At 42.2% G+C, this 13,539-nt stretch overlaps 1 pseudogene; it reads right to left on the bottom strand.

Annotated features, from left to right (window-relative positions):
- The window catches only part of LOC147916944 (tRNA-uridine aminocarboxypropyltransferase 1-like), a 36,813-nt pseudogene extending 26,459 nt beyond the window's left edge, over positions 1-10,354 (bottom strand).
- Positions 10,355-13,539: the final 3,185 nt, after the last annotated feature.

The following is a 13,539-nucleotide window of genomic DNA, read 5'->3' as shown; positions in this document are numbered from 1 at the left end:
AGCCGCCCAGCCAGTGGTACTTTGTTACAGCAGCCCAGACTGACTAAGACACCTGCCACGGCAGTGAGCACTCACCAAGCAGTTCTTTGTCTTTAGTATCAAGTATTCCCACGCCATATGTCACTCACGAGAGCACACGGCTCACAGAGAGAACCCAACGATCAGGTCTGAGCCTGGGATATGCTGACGCCGGGTGGAACAGGCTCAGCCCTGAGCTCCCTCTTGGCTCACACCCTGCCGCCAGGCCCTGAAAGGACGCGGGACGCTGGCCCTGCTGCTTCAGGGTCTCTCTAGGCGGCCACCCGCCGCCTCAAGGACTCGTGGTGCACACTCCCCCCTTCGCTTTCTTGTTCTCCTTGTGGACTTCGGGTGGAGTGTTGAGTAGTGTTCTTCAGTTTCAGGTTCTGTCATCACAAACGCATCCCAAGCCCTCCTCTTGTTTAGTTTCTGCATTTTCCCGTCATAATCCACCCATGCCCTTACTTCTCTTCCCCCTGCCCCAGAGGCATTAATTCTAATGTGTTTAATACGTGTCCTTGGGTCTAAACACATCTTGGAAAGGAGTGTGAATGCGATTTCAGTTTGTAGAAATAGTGTTGAGCTACATCTGTCTCTCAGTGTCCAGGAGCAAGCTGCATCTACACAGATACAATACTGCCACCTCTGACTGCCACATAGCATCCGCTATCTGCACCCACTGCTGTCACCAGGGACAGCCACACTGCCCTGCAGAGGTCGTCCTCCACAGCTGCAAGAGGTGGAGGAGAATCCCTGTCTGCCCACACTTGTTGTTACCCCCTGTCCACCTTTTCCCAATCTGATGGTGGTGAAGTGGGTCTTCTTACTGTTTTCATTTGCATTTCTCTGATTACCACTGAAATTGGGCATCTCTTCACATAGGTGTTACCCATTGATTTCTCCTTCTGTGGATTCTCACTCATTTCTTTTGACCATCTTCTTCTGCGTATTGATTTGTGCATTGTATATCTTAGATATTAATCCCTTGTTAATGTGCAATATATATCTTCTCCAAGTTCATCCTCTCCTGTTAAATTTGCCTATGGTGTTCTTCATTAACTAGAAATCCTTAATTTGGACATAATTAAATCTACCATCTTTTCACCTTATTTTTGCAAATTTAGCATCATGTTTAAGAAAATCTCCACTCCAACATTACAAGAAATTTCTATAGAATTGTATTAAATTTATGAATTAACTGGGGGACAATTTATATCTTTACAACATTGTCATCCTGTCATGAACATCATATTACAGCTCTCCAATTATTCAGGTCTTATTTTATGTGTTTTATAGGGTTTTTCAATTTTTTATCATAACAATTTTCTGCATTCTTTGTAGGTTATTCTAACTATAATTTTTGTTGTTATTATAAACAGTGTCTTTTTCTATGGCATTTTCTAGTAAATTATTGCTTATGGTAGACTTTTCTAAGTTTCTCTTTAACTAGCAAACTTCTGAACTCTATTAAACTGAGAGTTTGTTTATTGTGCTGTTTTCTATGAGGACGATTATATCATCTGCGAATACTGACAAGTTTGCTCTCCCTTCCAACCCTTCTAGCTCTCATTTCCATTCCTTGTCTTTCTGCATCAGCCGGGACCATCAGTTATTTGTAGGACAGTCAGCAGTGCTGATACACCACATCCTTCTTTTATTCCTCATTTAAAAGGGAGCGCATTTAAAATTTCTCCGTTAAATATGATGTTTTCTGTAGAGTTTTTGTACGTAAAATTTATCAAGTTAAGGGAGTTTCCTTCATGTCTTAGTTTACTGTAAGGTACTATTTTTCCACCAACAGATGTTAAACTTATCAAATTCTTTCTATCTACTAATGTGGTCGGTTTCAATGATAGATTCTCTGATTTTAAGTTGGTCTTGCATTCCAGGGGTAAATACTACTAGATCATATTATATTTCTATAATATATGATTGGCTCTCATTATCAAATATTTTACATAGGAATTTTCTATCTCTGGCATAAATTAAATGCACTTAAGTTTTTCTTTTGTTTTACTGACTCTATTTTAGGAATCAAGGTTATGCCAGCCTCAAAAATGCTTTTAGTCTTTTCTATTTTCTGGAACAATTTACTTGGATGAGAATTATTTGCTCCTTGAAATTCGTGAGAACCCATCCATTAAAATAACTAGGTTGATGCGGCTGGTCCTGTGGCGTAGTGGTTAAGTTCACACACTCCACTTTGGCAGCCCAGTGTTTGCAGGTTTGGATCCCGGGCACAGACCTATGTACTGTTTATCAAGCCATGCTGTGGGAAGCATCCCACACATAAAGCAGAGGAAGATGGACACGGATGTTAGCCCAGGGCCAATCTTCCTCAGCAAAAAGAGGAGGATTGGCAGCAGATGTTAGCTCAGGGCTAATCTTCCTCACCAAAAATAAATAAATAAATAACTAGGTTGAGATTTTTTTCTTTGAAGGTAGGATAACGTCCATTTCAATTCCTTCAGTAGCCTTTTGTCCATTTGTAATTTGTACGTTTAAATCTGAGAGTGATAGTTGCTTATAATTTTATTTCAAAATCTCTTTTATTTGTAGTTATACTTTTTTCATTGACTGTTTTATTTGCATATTTCCTTTTGTCCTTGATTAATCATCAGAGATGTGTCTAATCTTCTTAGTAATTTTAAAAACTATTATTTTGAAAGTTTTCTATTTGTTATTGTCTATTTTTATTGCTCTGTATTTTTTTGCTCTAATATTTATATTTCTTTTCTTCATTTTTCTTTGGTTTTTGTTTGGTGTAACTTTTTCTATCTTCTTAAATAAAATACTTTATTTTCTTTCCTATAGATCGAAGCTATAAATTTTTCTCTACAAATTGATTTAGCTCTATCCAACAAATCTTGACATGCACTGCTTTCATTAATTTTCAGTTTCCTTTCTACAGAGTTTTGTTTTAAATATTTCTCTTATAGAAAACATATTTCTTCCAATCTGAGTCTTTTTTATTGATTTAGCCCATTTACATTTATTATAATTACTGTTATATCAGAATTTTTTTCCTAATCTTATATCATGTTTTCAATTATCATGTTTTCAATTAATCATATATTTAGGGGGGAGGGTTCCTCCATTCCTAACTTCCATTGGATAATTCAATACATTTTTCTGACAGTTTGAAAGTTACACATTCTCTTTTTAGCCTTCTCTTGATTATCCCTAACTTATTAAGGGCTATACTTCTGTTTATTGTTTCCCATCCATTTCTTAATATTAATATTTATATATTCTGCTCAAAAAGTCAAGGGTGAGAGATGCTATAGATTTGCCCACTCAACAGGTTGTTGAACTTTATACCAGCATACAGAGGTTAGAAAGCTGAAAAACACATTTCTAAGATTTCTTTGCAGCTAGAGTGCCAGGTATCACTTGTGTTCCTTCAATCCAATGCATGCACACTAGGTTTGATTCAGAACCAAGTCACTTGGAGAGAAGCTATGAATTCTGGCGTAGATGGAGGCAAACACAGCACGATTCTGGAGCTCACAGTCATGTGAGCTCCTCAATCCCGCCTTCTTTGAGTACAGTAGCAACAGCAGGTCCCTCGCTAACTCGGTTCTGCAGTGCAGTTTTGGGGAGTTCTTCCTGAAAGTCCAGCCTAGAGATTGTTTCACCAGGCTTTCCAAAAATTGTCTGAGTAATCTATACCCTTTAAAAATCCCTTTTTGCTTAAACTTTCTTGAGCAGATTCTGTTATTTGCAACAAGAGTTTTTCTTGGTTAGGAAGATCATTTTCATTTCAATTTCTTTAATGGTTATTGGTCCATGTGGGATTTCTATGTTTAAATTCAAAGTGATAGTTGCTTATAATTTTGTTTTAAAATCTCTTTTATGTATAATTATTTCCTCCTTTCATGGCATATTTTGTTTATTTGCATGTTCTATTTTTCTTTGAGAAGTCTTGTGAAAGACTTGCCTATCTAGGTCCTGACCAACAAGTATCTTAACACGTTCTTATATCCTTCTGATCTCTTTATTACCATCTATGGTATTATCATAGCTTTAGCTGTGAATTTGTAATGGATTTTTTTCTTTCCATCTGCTTTAGTTATCTATTATCACAAGAACACTATGTAATAAACACAAAATCTCAATGGCATCCAACAACATTCATTTTTCTCACAAGTCTATGAATTGGCCAGGCAGTTCTCCTGACCTGAGCTGGGCTTGGTGGGGCTCACTCATGCATTTGAGGTCAGCTGCAGGTCAGGTCGATGGCTTTGAATCTCTTGGCTGGGCCCCCTTGTATGTCTGGGGCCTCGTCTGGGATAACTGAGCTGACTCATCTCTGCTCGACACGTTCTACAATCTTCCAACACACTGGCCTGGACTTGTTTTCATGGGGGTAGCAGAATTCCAAGAAAGAGAGTATGGAAGGCTTCCGGAAGCTTTGGCTCAGAACTGACACAGTGTCACTTTTGGCCACATTCTAATGGCCAAAGCAAGTCACAAAGCCAATGCAGACTCAATGGATGGAGAAATAGACTCCACCTCTTGATTAAATGAGCTGTAAATTCACATTGCGAAGGGCAGACACAGGGAAGGATGGATAATCAGGGTCATTTTTGCAATCAATCTACCACTCAATTGTTTCCATTATTTTTTGCTTTGTAATGAAGCACCCCAACATTTTGTGACTTACAACAACTTATTATTATTATTATTTCTTATGGTTCTAGATGTTGGCCAGACTTAGATGAGCAGTTCTCACCTGGGGTCTCTAAATGCAGTTACAGTCGGATGACGGCTGGGGCTGGAGTTGTCTGAAGGCTCAGCTGGGCTAGACAGCCAAGATGGTTCCTTCAGTGGCACATCTGGTGCTGCAGCTGAGATGATCGAAATAGCCTTGGACTTGCTTCCATGCGGCTTCTCCATGTCACTCGCTAGCTTGGACAGTCTCCCCGGGGCATTCTCAGGGTTTCAAACTTCTCACATGGCTGCTCATTTTCACCAGAGTGGGTATTCCAAGAGATCAAAGCAGAAGCTGCAGGGCTTCCTCTGACCTGGCCTCAAAAGTCACAGTGTCTCCTCTGCCATGTTCCCTGATTACACAGGGCGGGCAGCCCAGACTCGTATAGGAGGGGCTGTTGAAGTTGTGAACGCCATGCACTTGTGAGTACCGTATATGTGCATACGTGTGCTGTGTCATATGCGTGCTATGATGTCATATGTGCGTGCGATACGATACCATCTTCAGCTTTAGTTCTGAATGTGTAGATTTTTTCCCATGTAAATAAATATATGTTACTTGATACTGTTTTTTCAGACAATACTTTTTATTATTTATTTATTTCCTATATCTCCTAGAGTTTTGGGTTTATTTTTCTTCTTCCAGGGTATGTAATTCTTTCAACAGTGTTTTCAAAGCAGATACTTTTGAGGACTTGTGTGACCAAGAATATCTTTATTTCATACTCCCATTTGATTTGTGTGTGTGTGTGAGGAAGCTTGACCATGAGCTAACCTTTGTGGCCAATCTTGCTCTTTTTGCTTGAGGAAGATTATCCCTGAGCTAATATCCGTGCCCATCTTCCTCTACTTTGTATTTGGGACGCCTCCACTGCACGGCTTGATGAGTGGTGTGTAGGTCCACGCCTGGGATCCGAACCTGCAAACCCCAGACCACCGAAGTGGAGCACGTGACCTTAACCACTACACCACTGAGCCAGCCCTCACATTTGACCTTTTGAGGTTCCCTCCCTTTGGTACCGTGTGTCCAGTGTTGCTCTTGAAACACTTCTTCTCTAGGGTCATTAGACTAGTTTCTTTGTCTTTGATTTTTTTTTTTTAATTTTGCTCTCCTTTTTGTCAGTCTAGGCTCAGTCATTACCCACTTTATCCACCCCCTCTCGACACCCTCCTCACGTGATGCTGTCTCTCAAGGAACCCCCAGGCCTCCACCCCAGCTCTGCTCTTTCTCAACAGCTGCCTCAGTGATAATTCAGTTCTCAAAGGGGAGAGCAGGGCAAGGAGGGAACAGTCAGGGTCCAGCTCAGGGGCTGGCAGCCAGACCACAGTGCTGGGTACTGTCCTGCGTCCTCCAGCTCAGGGGCTGGCCCTGCCGTCATCCTTTCACAGTGGCTTTGGGAAGGCAGAGCTCCACTCAGGGAAACGTGGGACACAGCAAGAACCCCCCAGGCTCCCCCTGCTCGTGGCACCTCCACTCCAGGCTGCCCTCTCCACCAGCCTCACTATCCTGGCCCTGCCTCTGGCACAGAGACCCAGTCGCACTCCCCAACTCAGGTGGTTCTCACCATCTCTGCTCCCAGGGAGGCCCTCCTGGCTCCACGTCTTCCCCAGAATATAGGTCAGGTTATTTTGCTGTCTGATCAGGAACGATGCCCCACATCCCAGACCGTTCACTCTGTTTTCAGATAATATATCATTATGTTAAAATATAGAATTGAAATTAGAAGATCCCAAATTTCAGAACACAATCTTTGAAATTAGTTTTCTCAGTCAACTCCATCTGAAAAATTCCACTAGGTATTGTACCTTACTTATACAATTACCTTGTTTAAAAAAAAGCAAAACTGAGGTAAAATGCATAAATCAGCATATATGATCCATAATTATTTTCTGTTTGTTTAATCAATAAAGAATAAAAAAGAACAATTATAAATATATTCATCTTGATAAAACAAAAGGACATGGTGACTTCTTATAAATTGATGGATACATTTCCTCATTTCCCTTTTTCCAGAACATTTGGCATTCTCTATCAGCTAGTTCATAAAAGAAGAGAAAAACAAAGGTTTGTCATATTGTCCTTTGTACTTCTATGTTAATAAACCAGAGGATAGTCCACAATAAAGAAGTAAATGGCTTCAATTATAGAAAGGAAGGGATCTGGCTTACCATTCTGATGGGGCCAAAGGCCAATTTTTCTTCCTTTTTGATCAAGCTGTATCAATCTTTGCAGTCACTCACTGGTGAACATGTTAATTGTTCCAGATGCTATCTATAAATATAATTATTTTCAGTATTGAATCTTTTCACTTACTAAATCCACTCAAATCACAGCCTCTTGCTGTTCGGGGTTGGGGTGTTTGGGGGGTTTTTTTGCACTTAATACGTGGTTTTTCGGGGTCATTATTTCTGCCTCTATTTTAAAGTCTTTTTTACAGATGAGAATACATACATTTTACTGATACAGAACTGGGACCAGGTAATCCAAGTGCAATATTATGGTCTTTTTCTCCATATTCTTAAATATAAAAAATATATAAATATTCCCATCTTTAAATCCTAAGTTTTGCATGTTTAGCAGCAAGTACTTTTCCCATCTGCTTCTTTTGTACGTTTATTGACGTGAATCCACAGTAAAAATTTCACAGTTCTATTCTGTCAGTACGTTTTGAGCCGCACCCCCACGTGTACACCTGAGAACACTCTTCAACTGCACACTGGAAACACTTCTCCCCACTCTCCTGAGCTTCTGGAAGAACTTCTTAAGCACAGGTTTTGAAGGGGATCTTCACAAGCAATAGAAGTTAATGACGGTTGTAGCCTTTCAATTTTTGAATCATTTCTGGCTCTCTTTGAAAAATTTGGGTAGATTAAGAGAGATTTTCCACTTAAAGCAAAGTATAACACCTGTTTCTAAAACACGTCATCACTGGCACACTCAGGGTTGTCTGAGGTTCAGTCAGAAGTGATCCTCAGATGCAGTGACGATAAGTCAAATAGCAATTTCATTATTATGAAATTCAGGAGGCTGTGTGCCAGCCCAGCCTTGCCCGTCTCAGCAGCAGTTGACCTGGAGGGAGGTCAATTAACCTCTGAGGACCTCGGCTTCCTCAGCAGCACATCCAGAGTATGGGACTAGATGACAGCAAAGTATTTACAAACTCAAACTCGATGGAATTGGCATGTTTTCTGGGGTAAGTCTTCTTTGACACTGAAAATACTGGAAACAATTGTAAGAGTTGTTTTTTTAGGGTTTTTTTTGTTTGTTTTTAGGAAAAATTTGGAAGCCGTTTTTCCCAAAGGGCCCCAAATGTGTCCTAAACATGCGATTCCTCCAGCCAGAGCCCAACTCCGCTCAACGATGGCCTTCTCCTCACCCACCACAAAGACCCGGAGTGGGCAGAGTCCGCTCCCGTCATGGCACTCCTCCAGCCAGGCCCTCTGCCACTAGGAGAGCATGGAGGGTCGGGTGAGGAGGACCAGGTGCCCCGGGCCCTCACTCAGCCTGCCCGGCCCTGTGGTGGTGAGGCTTCATCCAGACAGTTTGGTTCCAGAGACACTTTCACCCTCGGCTCCCTGCTTCTTACCCTCCTGGCCTCAGCCAAGCCCACTCCCTACTTCTTCTTAGCCTGGAAAACCAGCCATGCTCGCTGCCCCAGGTCTGTGCCCTACCCAGGAGGGAAGCAAGACACTTAACATCCATAACCACCCATGTGAAGCACAGCCATCCTGCCCACATGAACCCTTCTTGTAGCTGAGTATCCAAATGCTCTCCATTTAGGGGAAGACTGGAGAGAGGCAAGTTCATTCCTGCAAAGAATACAGATGGCTAAGGTCCAAGGTGCTACGGCCGTTCATATAAATGAGAGGTGGGGAGAAGCCATCTGGTTATTGCGCAAAGTAAGCAAGAAGCAGACATCTGGGGAGACGGTCATGGAGTGGAAATAGAAATGAGCTGAAATTCAGGAGGCTGTGTGCCAGCCCAGCTTTGCCCATCACAGCAGCAGTTGACCTGGAGGGAGGTCAATTAACCTCCGAGGACCTCAGCTTCCTCAGCAGCACATCAACAGTATGGGACTAGATGACACCATTTACCAACCCAGAAGATTTTCCCTCGACCCCAATCACCCTCTCCTGCTGACACAGACCCACATCAAACACAGCCGTTTGCTCATAACAGGGATTCAATATGCTAAATGGAAAGTCCACGGGCAACCTAATCAGGCAGGCAGCGGGGCTGCGGCTGTTTCTAACGTGACTCCACCACCCTTGAGCAGTGACCTCTGTCTGCCCAGCCCTGACCCGAGCTGTCCTTCTTTGCTGACCGACAGAGATTCTTTGCCACCCACACAAAATAATATTCTTACTGAGCAGTTAATGCACCTTGTTCCGTGTGCAGAACGTTTTGGGTTTCAGTTGGTTTGTTTGTAAGCTAAAATGGAGTCATTTTCCCCAAAATTATTTCCTATAAATTTTGATAATGAAGAAGACAGTGGCCAAGGGGCAAAGAGGAAAAGGCATATTTGAAACTGAATGGTGACAAGCGTCTCGATCCTCACCTGGAATGACAAGATCAAGAAGTCACTCCTAACGTTTCACTCGCTCGAGCAGTTAACATCAATAGGAATTATTTTCTCCCAAGTAGGAAGGCATTCAAGTACCATAAATTCTCGTGTCTTTTTCAGAAGTTATTCCTAGAAATATTACTATGACCCCAGTCACAGTTTCAGAAATTTTATATACATTGCAAAGAAATGAAATACTGAATTACAATAACAGCCTCATCTCATTTTTCATTGACGCGAATGGCGGGTGCCACGGAAACTGTGTGACTCCTAGACTACATCAATAATTCAACAGTCGGAAGTAGCCTTAAGAATAAAGCACTCGTGCTGTTAGATTGTTTCACTGCAAAAGCACCGAACAAATCAGAGTAAAAAGAGAGCGTCCTCGAGGATTAGTTTGCTGGGCTGAGACTTGTTTATTTATGTTAATAAATACTCCACTGAAATAAATCCCTCTTCACGACAGTAGCGTGTGTCTCTTCTCTCTTCTCATTCTCTCTACATTTGACTCTCAAATTGATATTAAGGACTAACTTCGTTCTATTTCAGAATGATCTAAAGACACATAATATTTTGGGATACATTATAAAACATTTCTTCTAGTTATTAGTGGTTATTCTCAATTCAATTATTCTATCAAATATATTTGTTAAATCTATTGTGTCTATATTTTAGTGTCTTTTTTAAAAAAACTCATATTATCAGAACTTTTTTACTTAATCAATAGGTATTTATTGAAACTACTATGTGCTAGGATTATTTAGTTTTCTTCGTTCTGATGACATTAATCAACATGCCATTTGATTAGAATAAAATAATTCTCTAAGAAATCTCAGCAATATAGGCATAGTATTCCAGCTTTTGATCTAAAATGATGGTTAAAATACCAAAAGCCAAGTTGCTTTTCTGTTTATTGTCTGCATTTAAGTTATTTCCCTCATAGACGTGTTGGAATAACATGAAGTGCATTACATCAGCCGTCACTTGTCATTGACTCTGTGAGATTGCTTACCTGCCTGTGGCTTCAAAAGGATTTTCTGATTTGACTCTTCCGTCATCTGGTGTTTACAGCTTGGCCTTTGGAGTTAAAAGGGCTCTGGTTTAGATCCTGATTCTGCCACTTATAAAATATTCAACTTTAGGCAACTTTCTGAGCCTCAGTTTCTTCATCTCTAGAAGCAGGGAGAAACCCATGCCTCTCGCATGAGCCTGAAAAGTCGCCAGGTAAGAAAAGGCCAAATACAACCAGCCACAAACCATGACTCAGTGCTGGTTTCCTTCTGTATTTCTTAATTTCTTGACTTCTAGTGGTTTTTTTTCTTTAAGATATTACTCGCATGACCCCCAAATTCCTCCATAACTGTCAAAGCTGATTAACTCTTATTTAACCAGGTATTGTGTACTAACAGTGAATCTAGCATAATAGTTCTCTCTCTGGTCTGCGTAGAAGAGCACAGGAACTGATGCTAATTCATTAGCACAGGAAATCTCCATCAGCCCGAACAGTCACACAATCAGAGAGAAGGCGATGAAGGAAGTTAGGAAGAAGCAACACTGCCAACAGGGCACCCACGATTACACGACCCTGGGGCCACACGCCCTGGGTGAAGCCGAAGGATGGGGCGCATATCTGTATGGAATTCTCAGCAACTAGCATGGAAGTGGCAGGACGGCCTTTTCTCTCTGGGGCCCTGCAGAAATCCCCGTGCCATCGTGTTGGTGAGGAGAGAAGGGACGCTGCAGTCACAACCGCTCGCATCCTGGAGGCACAACGCCACCAACGTTCACTTCCCGCTCACGTTACATGAGAAAGGCAGGGCAGCTAGGGTTCTGCATCAACCACCCAGGGGACGCGGGCTGAGAGGCCCCGCTGCTCCTCTGGCTGCTCTGTTGGAAGAGCGGACACCAGAGTGTCTCTCACTCGGCCATTAAATGCCTGGCCCAGAGGTCACATGCTGTTCCATTCACAGCCCCCCACCAGAACTAATCACACACACTGCCGACCTGTGAACCCCTGTGTTCCTGGAGGAGAAATGAGTGGGATCCAGTCAGCACCAGGGGCTCTGCCCACCACTTATGGGTCGTGGAGCAGCAGGTGCCAAAGAATGGGGGTAGAGGAAATGGGCTGGGCAGCCAAAGTGCCACTTCCTACACGCCTTCCCCTGGATCCCAGGTTTTTCCCATGTGACACTTACCAGGTGCAGAAGAGGCAGGCCCACGAGAGTCTCCTGTCAGTGTTAAGGAGAACAGGACAGTATTGACTGGAGGCGATGGGAGACAGTTGGCCCCTTGGTGGATGCTGACGATAAATGCTGACTAGAACAAAGATGGTTCACACCCACAGCTGACACAGCCAAGGACACAATGCCCCAGTTCCACCCACAGAGCCACCCAAGTAAACCACCCCACCATCCACACCCACAGAATCCAGATGAGATCCTAGGGAGAAAGGGGGAGACCTGAATCCACCCGAGAAAATCTCAGAAGTGACGAGCCCAGCATTATCCAAGATTAAGTTTCAGTTCCAGGTGGAATGAGAGTTCAGCACAGATGTTTGTCGTTTGGGGTAAAATTATACCCTCAGCCGTGGTTTGCACGTATCACGACTGATGTACAGTTAGTACAAGAACTGAGGGGCTGGGAAAACATATATCTGTTGGGTCTAGAACATCCTGGATGGGGAAAGAGAAAAAAATGGAGAGAAATCAGTGCCAGCCCGGACACACAGGCAGAAAACAGGTGTTCCTGAACTAAGTGGGTAAGAAGGATTTGACCAAACTGGGAGTTATATTTAGTTTCCTCCAATTTTAAATTAACTTGTTTTGCCTATGCTTTCTTAAGACAAGAGTTGGGGCCTGATGGAAAGGAAGAAGTAAAATTATCTCTGTTTGCAGATGACATGATCTTATATACAAAAACCCGAAGGACTGAACCAAAAAACTGTTAGAACTAATAAACCCCGGTAAAGTTGCAAGGTACAAAATCAACGTACAAAAATCAGTTGTGTTTCTATACACTAACAAAGAACTATCTGAACAAGAAATTAAGGAAACAATCCCATTTACAACAGCATTAAAAAGAATAAAATACCTAGAAAGAAACTTAACCTAGGAGATGACAGATCTGTACACTGAAAACTATAAAACATTGATGAAAGAAATCGAAGAAGACAAACTAAATGGAAAGATATCCATGTTCATGGATTGGAGGAATTAACATAGTTAAAATGTTCATATTACCCAAAGCAATCTACAGATTCAATGCAATCTCTATCAAAATTCCAATGGCATTTTCACAGAAATAGAACAAATAATCTTAATGGAGCATATAAAGATACAGTAGTGTTTTATAAGTTAGAGACCTTGGGTAACCTTTCCTGACTATTTTATTACTAGTTGTGTTCAGTCTGCCATAACAGTTGTGGAGCCCAGGACAAAGGTACAAAAGGATACCCCTGTACCATTTATATAGATACTTAAAGTTTATAGATCAGCTGAAAGAAAAGAGGTTTAAAAATGTTCCGTCCTCTGTCCTGACAAATGCACCTTCTTGATGATGTGGAAGATCATGTTCAAAGGTAGAATTCTCAGGATCCTCAGAATTTCATGTCTGCCCTTCTCCAGACCTGCCCCCTTTCTCAGGCTATGCCCTACATCCTGGGAAAAGACTCAAGAAATGGGCTCAGGGCCTTTTGGACAAAGAATTCCAGCATCCTAGGAACCCCTAGGAACCCCAAGGAACGAGTGTGGAAAAAGACACAGGCTCCAGGGTGGCACGTCACTTGGCTTCATGGACTCCTTGCTCATGGGGAGGGGCGAGGCCAGAGAAGGGCTAGAATGGGCACAAAGCAGGACTCGACACAGCCAGGTCTAAGAGTAACACAGCTCGGAAAGCTTGGAGCAGCCTGTGGTTTCCTGATAATATTCTTAGAGTTATAGGACTATTTAGTGCCACCTAGGAAGTCTGTAAGATAAAATGTTCACTGACTGAGCTCTGGGACTCAGTGTGGTCCCCAGACCAGCAGCATTGTTTTGGACTGAATGTCTGTGTCCCTCCAAAATTCGTATGTTGAATTCCTGTGAACAGAAAGTTGGTAGAAACATGGACGGTAACGGCCATTCTGGTGAGATCAGAGAGAAATGAGGAACAGATGAGTGGAAAGAGGAAGAAAGGCGATCCTCGGTATAAAGTGGCAAAGCATCGGGCTGGACTGTGTTCTAGATTTTTGCGGAATCTAGAACCC

Source organism: Ceratotherium simum, chromosome 5 (genome assembly GCF_057802395.1).
Source record: "Ceratotherium simum simum isolate JZ-2026a chromosome 5, ASM5780239v1, whole genome shotgun sequence".
Lineage (NCBI taxonomy): Eukaryota > Metazoa > Chordata > Mammalia > Perissodactyla > Rhinocerotidae > Ceratotherium > Ceratotherium simum.
Note: the sequence above shows the minus strand (reverse complement) of the source record. Positions and strands in the feature narration are given on the sequence as shown.